A 12,673-nucleotide genomic window follows, 5' to 3' on the forward strand; every position below is an offset into this window, starting at 1 on the left:
CTCCTTGGAAGTCCCTGCACGTCCCTTTCATACTGACACACACACACACACACACACACACACACACACACACACACACACACACACACACACACACACACACACACACACACACACACACACACACACACACACACACACACACACACACACACACACACACACACACACACACACACACACACACACACACACACACACACACACACACACACAACACACACACACCACACACACACACACACACACACCACACACAACACAACACACACACACACACACACACACACACACACACACACACAGAGAGAGAGGGGGGAGGGCTGCGGTGATGCTGAGCTCCAGTGAGTCCAGTACGGTGGTTTGACGTAGGGCACTGGGAGGGGAGGGGCTTGTGTCTCTAGTGTATCACCCACAGAGTCGGTCTGTCTGTCTTTCATTCATCACCGGAACTGTGCAGCTCCGTGCATCAGCCGTGATAACCGCCTGCCATCCTCCGACCCGCCGACACCAAGGACACCACCACCGGCCATCATCCGCGGTAAGACCCGCAGAGAACGCGGCTGGATACCGGCTGCAAACCGGTTAGATAACGGATGGCTCCGCGCTGTCCTATAGGAAAATTACAAGCCTTCAGCATCCCAATTTAGCGGTGTTCGCTGGTGTTTAGTAGGCCCTCTGGGTACATCGTGACGTTTCTATTGTATTGTTTGATTTTTACCTCCTATGCTATTATGTAATATTCTTTAAATGTATTCTCCGTGATCACGGGATAGTGACCTTGTGGGATTATTTGGGCTCTGTCCGTGCATGGTTATCTTGCTTCATGACGACACACAATACTGATTAATATGTGGCTTAAACCTTGGGACATTATTTTAGATGTATTATATTCCTGTAAGAGACAGGTTCACCTCCCCAGCTGTAAACAAATCTGGACATATATTGTTTTATATTATGGCATTAAGGTCATGGTCATCAATGTAGTCCCATTCATCCATCCTATACTTCCATGTTGCTGGACAGAATGAGAGATGGAGACATATAACTTCAAATACATAAAACATAACACTTGTAATACAAAACCATTCAAGATATAGGCCTACTTTTAAGAGGTTATAATGTTTATGATATTTCATTTGGGCTGTTAGAGGAGGACTGCAGTTTGTATCCGATAACATGTTTTGGTAAATTAGGGGAAATGATCAGAGCTCATGCAGGAGCAGGTGATGAGGAGGATGCAGTCTGCAGCTATGGGATGCTTCAACATCAGAGTGTCTCAGAGTGGGATCAAACCTGGACCTGGCAGCTGTAACTAACAACTATTGTCTTTATTGTTTAATTCAGAAAATTCTAAGTTCATTAATATATTAGTTTTAAAATGTGATGTATAAAGTACAGCAACTATTCATTCATAATGATTTTACCAATTAGTTCAAAAAGCTAAACATTCAATGGAATTATTGTATTTAATATCAGTGTGAATTCAATATTTCAATTTGTATATAAAACAAATACATACAAATTATATAAAAAATGTGATGGAAATTTCCCCTCAATTTAGATTTTTGTTAGAACATGAAACTTTATTTAATTTATTGAAATGTGAATAATACATTCATTAGTTGCAGCCACAGATGAGTCTGTAGTATATTATTCAGATTACTGCATCGAACAGCTGGTCTGTGAACTGTCAAAGTAATATTTCAATTTCTCTACAAAGATATCAAACACTTTGCTTGATATATGACTTGAAATATTGTCAGTTCATTTTCCGTTTAAATACTTGATTCATCTTGTCGGCCCATGACAGCAGAGTACCCTGTAATGCAATACCCTGTATGGTGGAAAAGTGACACAATTATTTTTTCATGAACTACATTTATTTTACTTTTGAAATATATTATTATTCAACAAAGGTCTCTTTTGATGCTGTATTTGTTTAAGGAAGATTTTGCAATTTAGGAGAAAATTGCAGAAACGCCTTTTTATTGATGTCACCTGATCACAGGGATGCAGGCTGCTGCTATGTCGAATAATTGCATGGTGTTCATTAAACTAGTCAGACACAATGAGACCTACAGAACATCCCATCCAGTGACTCAGATCTAGATTGAAGCTGACATTTGATGATTCATGTTTTTACCAATTTAAACCAATTAAGGTAGCGAAAAAGGATGTTTTCAGGATCCTCCTTATTTAACCTTTTAGAACGGTTTCTGCCTGATCCAAAATCTTTAGACTGGGTACTTTATTTGTTAGATTTTCCTCTTGTTATCATAAAAACTAAATGTTCTAAATGTTATGCCAGTCATTATTTCCCACTTCAAAACAGCTTAAACTGGCACAGTTGGCAGTGAGTATAGTCAGACTCTATTTATAACAACAGGATGTCTTTAGCAGCAGCATGGGCACCGATATTATTTTCCTAGCCGAGAAGTGTCATTGATCTTAATGGGCTCTGACCTCCCATGATTTATTATAATGCTACTTTGTGTAATTTGGAATAAAGACAAATTTAGAAATTGGTCCATATTTTTTCCGCTACTGCTACTAGACAGGATTGTTGCATACTGGAGCTGCCCATGAAGAGCAGGAAACAAGGTCATCTTTGTGTACTGTGTACTTCTACTGATAACCCAATGTCATGATAGATAAAAACAACAATCTATGGACCGATAAGGCTGTAACATTCATTACACATTACATTTGATTATAAAAGCTATTGTTAGATGTGGTGCAATACAACTTAATATAACAGGATCCATATGTTGTTCAATCAAGGATATCAAAACCAAACTATTCAGCTACATAAAATAAGATAAGATGGACTTTTATTAAAACCTCGTGGGGAAATTGTTTCTCTGCATTTGACTCATCCTAGTGTTAGGAGCAGTGTGCTGCCATTTTGAACGGCGCCCGGGGAGCAGTGTGGGGAACGGTGCCTTGCTCAGGGACACCTCGGTAGCACTTGGTCTTGCCGGGACTTGAACTGGTGACCTTCCAGTTGCCAAGCCAAGTCCCTATCGACTTCGCACCACCACCCACATACAACAGGGTTTCATTTTTGAACCTGTTGACAAATTAGATTTACCATTTTCTACGAGTAAATACTGTTCATCTTATTCTTCAATCAACAGGGGCAACCAATTGTTCTGGGCATAGGTGGTAGTTTACAGTTTTAGACTTGTAGAGTTCCAAAAGCATCTGAAAAACAACAAACCTAGACACCTCAACTTGAGATAACTATATGTTAATGTTCAGCAATAGCAGCTTGAAGCGCTGATGATAATGACTATATTAAGCATGTAGCATAGATGTTAGCAAGCTCATATCTGGAGAAAATATAGTCAGTTTCAAATACCTTAATATTATGTATATGTACCATTTAGTATATGAATTGATTAATTTCCAATTGATTAACTCAATAATTAAATTAGGATTTTTTTTTGTAAACCGTACAAACGTGCCACATTTTCATGTACAGATTGCATACATGCAAATCAGGTCAAATGCAGCGTTACTTGTACTACACCTCGTACGATATCTTATGGTAACGTTTAGTAATTTCCGAAGAATGTCCAGCAATACGATTCTGTACATTTCATTCGTTTGCATTTGCGTTGACTTGGTTTCACATGTGACACCCTACTTTTGCGGACTTTGTCGTTCTTTATACTACCTACCAGATTATCTTAGATGCTGCCTGCCCTGCATGTCCATAATAACTATTACGTAGTTTATATACAAGGAATAATTAATAACTTTCTATAGGTATAAACTGGGATTTGTTTCAACAGAGGGAGGTCAAGATTATTTCTCATCATTATTAATTGGTGATAAAATATATAGATATAATATATAAAATATATACAATAGAGCACAGCTTTTGTTAACACATTACGGGTTCACCATATTAGAAAAAAAATGACTTTGTAATATTACATTTAGAACAATATGTATTGCAATGTAAATCACAGGAATATTTACACAAAAATTCCACCTGAATCTTTCATTTGAAAGCTTAATGCAACAATCTGGTGCACTTTGAGATCAAAATGATAAGGCTAGATTAAAATGATATGTAATATTGTGCTGTTGAGAACATTTGGTGTAAATTACTGATGATATGCATGTTAAACAAGATATTCTCCATATTTCGGGAAGGATTTGGGTGGTTGGATTGAAGCGCCACCTTCACCATGCCAACCAACTACAGCTGGTCAAAAAGACAAGGGATGACATCTCATCAATAGTCAATTCAGAACCTTTCCAAATCTGCCTCCACATTACCAGGGGTAAAACATCTCTGGGCTGACGTTCTCGTTGTTTTCCTCTGGACAGAATACAAATTATTTCAACTTTAACCTCGATTGCCGCTGACCTTTTGACACGCAACCAATCAGATAACAGCCGTATGAAGCGCAAACTAGCAGGGGGGAGCTAACCTCATATTATGTGTCGGAGCCAAAATGCTAAGCTAGCCTGCATTTATTGTTTTATTATTCTCATGGTTTGTTAACACCACACACATTGGTAATTGATTGTTTCCGGTGATCGTCACATGGGTGTGGTTAATGGTATTTTGGGCACCTGGTGTATGTGGGGGTTTGTGGTATGACAATGGGGGATCTTTTATTGACCATATGGTTCTGCTTGGTTATTGTTTGTTTAGTTGCTTTATTCATTATCCTTAAAGCTTTAACTTTAGTACAGACTTTAATTATTAATCGGCAATGAGCAAAGTTTAGTCTCTGAGCGGTTTAATTAAAAAAGAAGGTAGTCTAACGCTGGGTAGTATCTGGATGTTTAGGGTGCGCTTGATTTAATATGCACACTGAAACAACTGATCAGTTGACTTTAATTAAATGTACTATATCAACAGATTTCACAACATAACTGTATTTGATTTGGTTATTTGAAATAAATAATATTACGTTTAAATATATTACGTTCAAGTTAATATTATTGCTTTCAACTAATATAATACAGTTATGTGACATTTGTTGATATAATACATTTAATTCAATTCAACATTTCAGTTTTTTCAGTGCAGGGACACATTTAAAATGCAAACATATACATTGTTGCAGCCCCATTGAACCCCTGGTTATCAGTACAAACCCTGGCTATCACATGCTAAAGTGAGCATGCAACCTATATCCACTCAAAGTGATTAGACTCTGCAACTGGAGAATCCAGACACCTCTGCAGCTTTACCTTGTAATAAGAATGTAAGTAGATATAAAAGACTCATGTGCAGCTATCAGACATGGCTCCTATCCCATTACTTCTGCTGTAACACTATCGCTTGTCTCAAAGTGCTTTTGATTGGGTAATGGTCATTCAGAAATTAAAGCCAGGAGGTTTATGTGAGTTGCAGTAGTCGACAAAAGAAAAATACAGGCATGAGAGTCATATAGATTCTGTAGTCCAGTGCATTCATCTGCTGTTGTTAATACACAGCTAATTCAATCATCATGAAAATGAATAACAGTAATCAATTTACTTTGTAGAAGATCCAGATTTAATAAGATTTGACATATTTGACATAATAAAAATACATAAAGGCCACATTTCTACACATTGCCGCTCTTCAGGCCCAGTCGCAATGCATTCTGGGAAAATCCCTCTCACTTGATTTGACTATGCATGTGGAAATTCTCCATTTGGCAGGCGATCTGGACTTTAGATAGCCGCTACCCCTTCATCCCGAACAGAAATGGGACACACCACGCTACATGTGAGGGCACACAATGGAGGTCCAAGATTGCTTCTAGATTATAATTAGTGGTACAAAAAAATGCCAAGCATATTTGACATGACTTTGACATGATGCGGCAATAATGCAAAGGTATTAGAAACCTTTGTTGCATGTCTGCTTGGTTTTAGCATGTAACACTATGTTGGCAAAAAAGTGCCCTCTGTGACTGGATCCTGAACTTCCTGACGGGCAGACCCCAGGCAGTGCGGGTGGGAAACATCACATCCTCCACCCTGATCCTCAACACCGGAGCCCCTCAAAGCTGCATGCTCAGCCCTCTCCTCTACTCCCCGTTCACTCACGACTGCGTGGCCATACACAGCTCCAACACCATCGTGAAGTTTGCTGACGACACAACCGTCATCGGCCAGATCACAGACGGCGACGAGACGGCGTACAGAGAGGAGGTCGAAAACCTGACATCTTGGTGCCAGGATAACAACCTCCATCTCAACGTCAGCAAAACAAAGGAGCTGATTGTGGATTACAGGAAGCAGCAGAGAGAGGGACACGCCCCCATCGCCATCAATGGGACTACGGTGGAGAGAGTCAGCAGCTTCAGGTTCCTCGGTGTCCACATCACTGAGCACCTGACATGGACTCTTCACACCACCACCACCATCACCAAAACAGCTTGACAGCGGCTCTTCTTCCTCCGCAGGCTGAGGAGGTTCAACATGGACTCCAGGATACTCTGCAACTTCTACAGGTGCACCATAGAGAGTATCCTGACTGGCTGCATCACGGCCTGGTACGGCAGCTGCACCGCCCTCAATCGTAAGGCTTTGCAGAGGGTGGTGAAAACTACACAGAACCTTACCATGACAGAGCTGCCATCCATGGAGGACCTATACTCCCAGCGGCTCAGGAAGAAATTCCTCCGGATTATAAAAGACCCCCATCACCCCAGCCACAAACTGTTCAGTCTGCTGCCGTCTGGCAGGCGTTACCGTAGCATCCGGACAAAAAACACCAGATTCAGAGACAGTTTCATCCCACAGGCAATAAGACTGTTAAACACCTGAACTGTTGTAACAACATCCATAACATTCATCTGCTACTTAGTAATTTAAGTAATGTATCTATTTATCTAATATATCATGCCAATAGCTTGCATATAGACTCTTATTTCACTACTTCACTTTTTTTAAGCTATTTTTCTTTTTGTATTTACTTTTTAATATTTACTTGCACTATATTTTTCTGTTTTTCTGTATTATTGCACTGTTGGAGAAGCCTGTGACCTAAGATTTTCATCGACATAACTACTCTGTAGCTATGTTCGTATGACAAATAAAGAACCTTGAACCTTGAACCTTGTCAGAAATCAAACAAAAATAGACTTAAAGGTCCATTTATTGAAAAATGTGACACTTACGGTCCGTCCACACTACAGCGTCGACAGCGTCGACAGCTTCAATCTGCCCATTCACTTTGAATGGGGTGACGTCACGTTGCCTCGCTTTTTCGCCGAACTGAATTGTGGGTAGCATAGCGGTCCGTCTCCGCCGGAGACGCCGGAGTAGCCAGCGCCAGCCAATCAAATCCCGTTTCGGAAAATCTGACAGCTCAAGCCGTAGCCAATCAAACCGCGTCTAAGCTGGGAGAGATATCTCGCCGTTCATTTCTATATTTCAAAAAAAGATGGAGGAGAAACTAATTATCGCCGTAGCAAATCACCCGGTTTTGTATGACCAGACCCTCTTCACCTACCGGGATACAAACCGGAGGAACCAGGCATGGAGGGAGGTGGCAGAGACAGTGGGTGAAACTGGTAGGTTTTCGCCTGTTTGGGGAGTTTATATATATATTGCTCCCATAAAATCCCCGGGGGTTTTTGCTTTGTATGTCGGGGGCGGGAGATTCATGTGATTGGTTGTTGGTCGCGTTGCTTGAATAAAATCCCCAAGCTTCAGACACGCCCAGCTCCAAGCTTTTTTTGAAGCTGTAGTGTGGACGCTCCGTTAGGGGTTGCTAACAAATTAATGCTGTTATTATGGTTTCTTTTAGCATGTTTTGCTTATTTTAAAGCTAAATTCTGTAATTAGTTTCAAAGCTAAAAGAGCGCCCTTACCAAGCTTTAGTTCTGAATATAGGGATTACTTTACTGTTTGATTACTTAACTATTCTTAACAAGGATAATCACAGGTTGTAATACCTATATGTCTACTATTCACTCCTCTATTATCCATTGTTCACTAACTAACCTTTTTGCTAAAAAATGGCTGCCTGTTGTGTGTTTGTAAAACCAAAACAAATAGGCTAGGAATCTCAGAGAGGATGATAATTCTCTGCTGGTTTGTCACTTTCTTCACATTACGCGCAGTCACTTGATCCATTTTTTAAATAAAAGTATTGATAAGTGCAGCTTTAAATAACCATGGGACAGGTGAGCTGTTTTGGCGGCCTCTCTCTCCTATCATCACCATTTCCATCCTGCTCCCGCCATCACTTTTATCCCTCTGTCTTTTGTGTGACTCACGGATGAAATACTTTCTGTTGTCAACTTGTCATGCAAGGCTGTACAGCTGCTGGAGGGAGAAAAAGAGAGGGTGAGAGAGAAAAAGAGGGATGGAGAGAGAAAAGAGAGAAAGGATGTGATCTGATGTCTTTTGACAGTTTGGTATTTGGGATTGAAAGCGTGGAGGCATTATTGTATTAATCATGGAAGGGGAGAGAAAAAATAGGAAAGCACAACATGGACATCCTATTCTTTCCACTTTTGTACACATTTACTCACACAGGCCGGGCCCTCTGTCTCCATCGCCCCATGCAAACAGAGGCACGATAAAGCGGCAGTGGAGGGGATGGGGGGTGGGGGGGGGGGGGGGGGGGACATGGTTTTGTACATTCCAAACGGGGTTGGGTTTGTTATGTGTGTTGTCATGCAAAATCTAAAGCCTGGTGTTTTAAAGCTTGTTGGATTTTGATGTTATAAATGATGACAATGTCAAATGCTCAGCTTCACCTGCCTGGGTGTGTGTCACATGACTGTTGCTGACATGTATTGCTGCAAATGGTCTAATTAGACATTCAAAGAGGCCTTATTAATCTTTTGGGGTATAGAGAACCGCAGTGACGCGTCCTAAAACCCGGATGTAAACTCCTTCCGGTTCCTTCGTCAAAAACGCAATGCAATTTCTCCATAGGATTTTGGAAAATAGCTCGAAATAAGGTCTGTGGTTGACACATATTTAAGAGACGGATCACGTTTTGTTCAGCCGGATAATCTCCACATGTCTATCCTACTTTTATCATTTTCGAAGCATAAATCTAGTCGCATGAAGCAAAATGCTAACGTTATGCTATAAAGGAACTACAGCAGGGTCGCTGCTTCAACGTCACCCCAACTTAAGATCCATATTCAAACATACAGATTGTAAATGGTACAAGTTGAAGTGTTTGTTTGAACAGTTTGCAGGAGGCAGGTACTTGCTTTCAAGCAGAACAGGGCAAACAAACTTAGCGGGAGTGTTTTACGTGTTCGGTGTAATGATGTAAAACGGCCTGGACAACTTCTGTAGTCCTATTCAGCCACTTGTTAACAACCATCGTTTTTCAGACACGTAAACTCTTCAAAAATCACCAGCGGGGTCGTAGAACAAAACGTGATCTGTCTCTTCAATTTGTGTCAACCACAGACCTTATTTGGAGCTATTTTCCAAAATCCTATGGAGAAATTGCATTGCTTTTTATCGAAGGAACCGGACGTGGTAAAAATGCTAACTTACTTCCGGGTTTTAGGACGCGTCACTGCGGTTCTCTATTCGCTTTCCTGTAATTTGTTATATAGGTTTTTGTGCATATAATGCAAAGGCTAAAATCCTGAAGTCCCGCCCCCTGTCTGAAACACTTCCATTGGACTCCTTTGTTTACTTTCGTTACATGGTGACATCTCGTTGTAAAACTTGTGCTTCTATTAGCTAAAGCTCCAACACATTGTACATGATCTATATGACATCTATAAGAGGTTGACCAATCACAACAGAGCTGGCCAGCTAACCAATCACAGCAGACTGGGCTCTGGTTTCAGAAAGAGGGTGAAAAGAGGTGCTGCAGCACAGTGGCGGTGCCAGATATTTTCTTTTGGGGGTGCTGTGAGGTAGCTTGACGTTTCATAGAGGGTGCTCAAACATTTAGGGTTTCCCATTAATGTACCGAGCGCTACAGTGGAATGTTCTACTGCAACACTCCCCACACACATACACAGTGTTACAATGAAGGCTCGATAATCAAATGGGGGGTGGACCTAACATCCTCTAGGGTGGTCCGGGGGCATGCCCCCGGGAAGATTTTTATTTAAATATTTAAATGACATGCATCAATCTGGTGCACTTTGAGAGCAAAATTAAGAGATCTATGGATACATCTCTCAACACCCAGATGAAACAGAACTGTAAACCGATTTTCTATTGCTTTATGCATATTTTACAAATCACTCCCCTTCTAAACTGTATTCTTGTTTTACAGTCATAATATTTCATACCTGTTTTTCATTTATGCTCTTATTTTTTTATACCTATAATGATCATATAAATGGTGGGCGGTGGTGGCGAAATCCATAGGGACGTGGCTTGGCAACTGGAAGGTCACCAGTTCAAGTCCCGGAAAGACCAAGTGCTACCGAGGTATCCCTGAGCAAGGCACCTTTCCCTACACTGCTCGCCCCCAGGCGCCGTACATAATGGCAGCCCACTGCTCGTAACTCTAGGATGGGTCAAATACAGAGAAACCGTTTCCTTACATAGTAGGCTACCTGTACTACATAATGACAATAAGTTCAATCTTCTTCTTCTTCAATAAACGTGTGCCTCAGAAATACTTATTTACATTAATCGTGACCAAACAGTTTTGAGACCCACTGCGATAACTTAGACTACAGTTAACTATCTAACACTGAGAGAGTCCTTTACCTCTCCTGAGCTGAGGTTATCTGAGACTCTCAGTCTGACAGGAGAGAGTTCTCCCTCCACCTTGTTGTTGAAAAAGCTCCTTATATCCGTTAGCGTAGCTAGCACCAGATGCTAACCACAACGATCTCCAGTACCGGTGCGCGCGCTCTCTCTCGCGCACAAACACAAAATGGCTCGTGCCACACACACAGAGCGGAGCTTGCATGAAACACAGAGACCCAGAAGTAGGCTACTTGTACTGTAGCATATTATTTTTGAATCAATCCTTTTTTGCCCCCCTGGCGCCGCCACTGCTGCAGCACAGGCAGTATGAGAAAAATAAAGAGCTTTCTGAACATTAAAGCATGGAGACATTTCACAGTAGAGGCACTTAATAAATATGAACCAAAACAATGGCATAACAAGGACCCTATAGGACATATAGTAACGTTTTGATTCCAGTATATAATGTATATAGTATTTTAACATAGAAATACATTGAATAGATAGGTCCTATTGTCCCCAATACTCGATTTACCTATTTAAGTTAGTATTGGCCTGATATTTATATCAGTGCATCCCTGTTTTAGATCCCTACTGATCTACTTACATTTCAATTTTTTTAATGTATCAATTCAAAGAAAGTGCTTTAAGTTTTATTCAAGAGAGAAACATTTAAGTAAATAACAAATAATTACAGGAAGCATGTGCTGCAAACCTATCTATGTTTATGTATCAGAATACATCAATGCAGGATGGTTGTTCCGACATTAGAATGTAAAAAACACATTCTGAATGTCTTGGGGCACCACATTTTCACTATTTGGATTCAATCACATTGTTTGCTAATTGACAATCTTGCATGAAAACACACAAATACATGTTTTTAACCAATTGACTAAGGTTGTCGCTCTCATGATTTACTGTGAAGTCATCTAAACATCAGCTTCTCTGCTGTCCTCTAACAATGTCCTTTCTTCAAGTGTCTTCACAGTGTGTCTGTCCTAAAAGTGTTTAAGTAGAGGTTTCTGATGTCCCTTGTTATGTGTTAGTGTCAAACTGCTAAGAATTGTCACTGTATGTCAGGATGAGGAGCTCAATCAGATAGTCTGAACAATTATAAAAGCCAGAGAAATTCATTCTAACTACACACAGGAGAGCGTGTTGGTGTATGAGTACTACAAAAACAAGGGAATCATTTACTGATAAAGAGGAACAGAAGAGGGTCCAAGGGTGGATCAGAAGCACAGCTTTTGGTCAGTGTCAAATTGAAGAGAAAATAGTCAAATTGTGTGATCCAAGCCCTGTGAGAGCAACTAAATAATAATACAAATATGTATTCATTGTGCATTAATTCAGCAGCTAACCGGGCACTAATGAGCAAAGCATAAATCTGTCTCTAATAGAACATGTGACTTTTTTAGGCAGTGTTAAGTGTGACATTGTTCTGCACACACACACACACACACACACACACACACACACACACACACACACACACACACACACACACACACACACACACACACACACACACACACACACACACACACACACACACACACACACACACACACACACACACACACACACACACACACACACACACAACGTATTGTGTGTCGCACTACAGGGACTTTGGAGATTAATGACTGTATAGGTGCTGCAGTGCAGAGGGGAGGCCAGGGGGAGAGGAGGACAAGAGAAGGGAGGGAGGGGAGAGATTTAGGAGAGGCGGGGGGAGGGGGATGGTGGGGGAGGCTGGGAAGAAGGAGGGTGGGGGGGTGAGGATGCATCAATGAGGCTGGGAGGAAGTTAAGAGATGAGGACTTAAATAGAGCGAGGCAAAGGAGCGGTGAAAGGCCATTAGGTGGAGTCTTAAAGTAGATGTGGAGAAGAATGGCGTCTGCCTGAGCAGTTTCATTGTTTGCAGATCGCCCTGACTCATGATGAACTGCTGCTAAGTCAAACAGGGCTTAGTGAGAGAAGTGCCTCTCTCATTTTGCCTCACTGATAT

The 12,673-nt window shown here is 41.0% G+C and overlaps 1 protein-coding gene across 3 annotated transcripts in view; it reads left to right on the top strand.

Annotated features, from left to right (window-relative positions):
• The first annotated feature begins 404 nt into the window (after positions 1–404).
• Positions 405–12,673, top strand: part of nat16 (N-acetyltransferase 16) — a 40,522-nt gene continuing 28,253 nt past the window's right edge. For 2 of the 3 annotated variants that reach the window (XM_034231934.1, XM_034231936.1), the window contains exon 1: positions 405–541. The gene's annotated coding sequence lies outside the window, so the exon portion shown is untranslated. The remainder of the gene's footprint in view (positions 542–12,673) is intronic. The other variant, XM_034231932.1, reaches the window with a different exon arrangement.

The sequence above is a fragment of the Gymnodraco acuticeps genome, unplaced genomic scaffold, assembly GCF_902827175.1.
Source record: "Gymnodraco acuticeps unplaced genomic scaffold, fGymAcu1.1, whole genome shotgun sequence".
NCBI lineage: Eukaryota > Metazoa > Chordata > Actinopteri > Perciformes > Bathydraconidae > Gymnodraco > Gymnodraco acuticeps.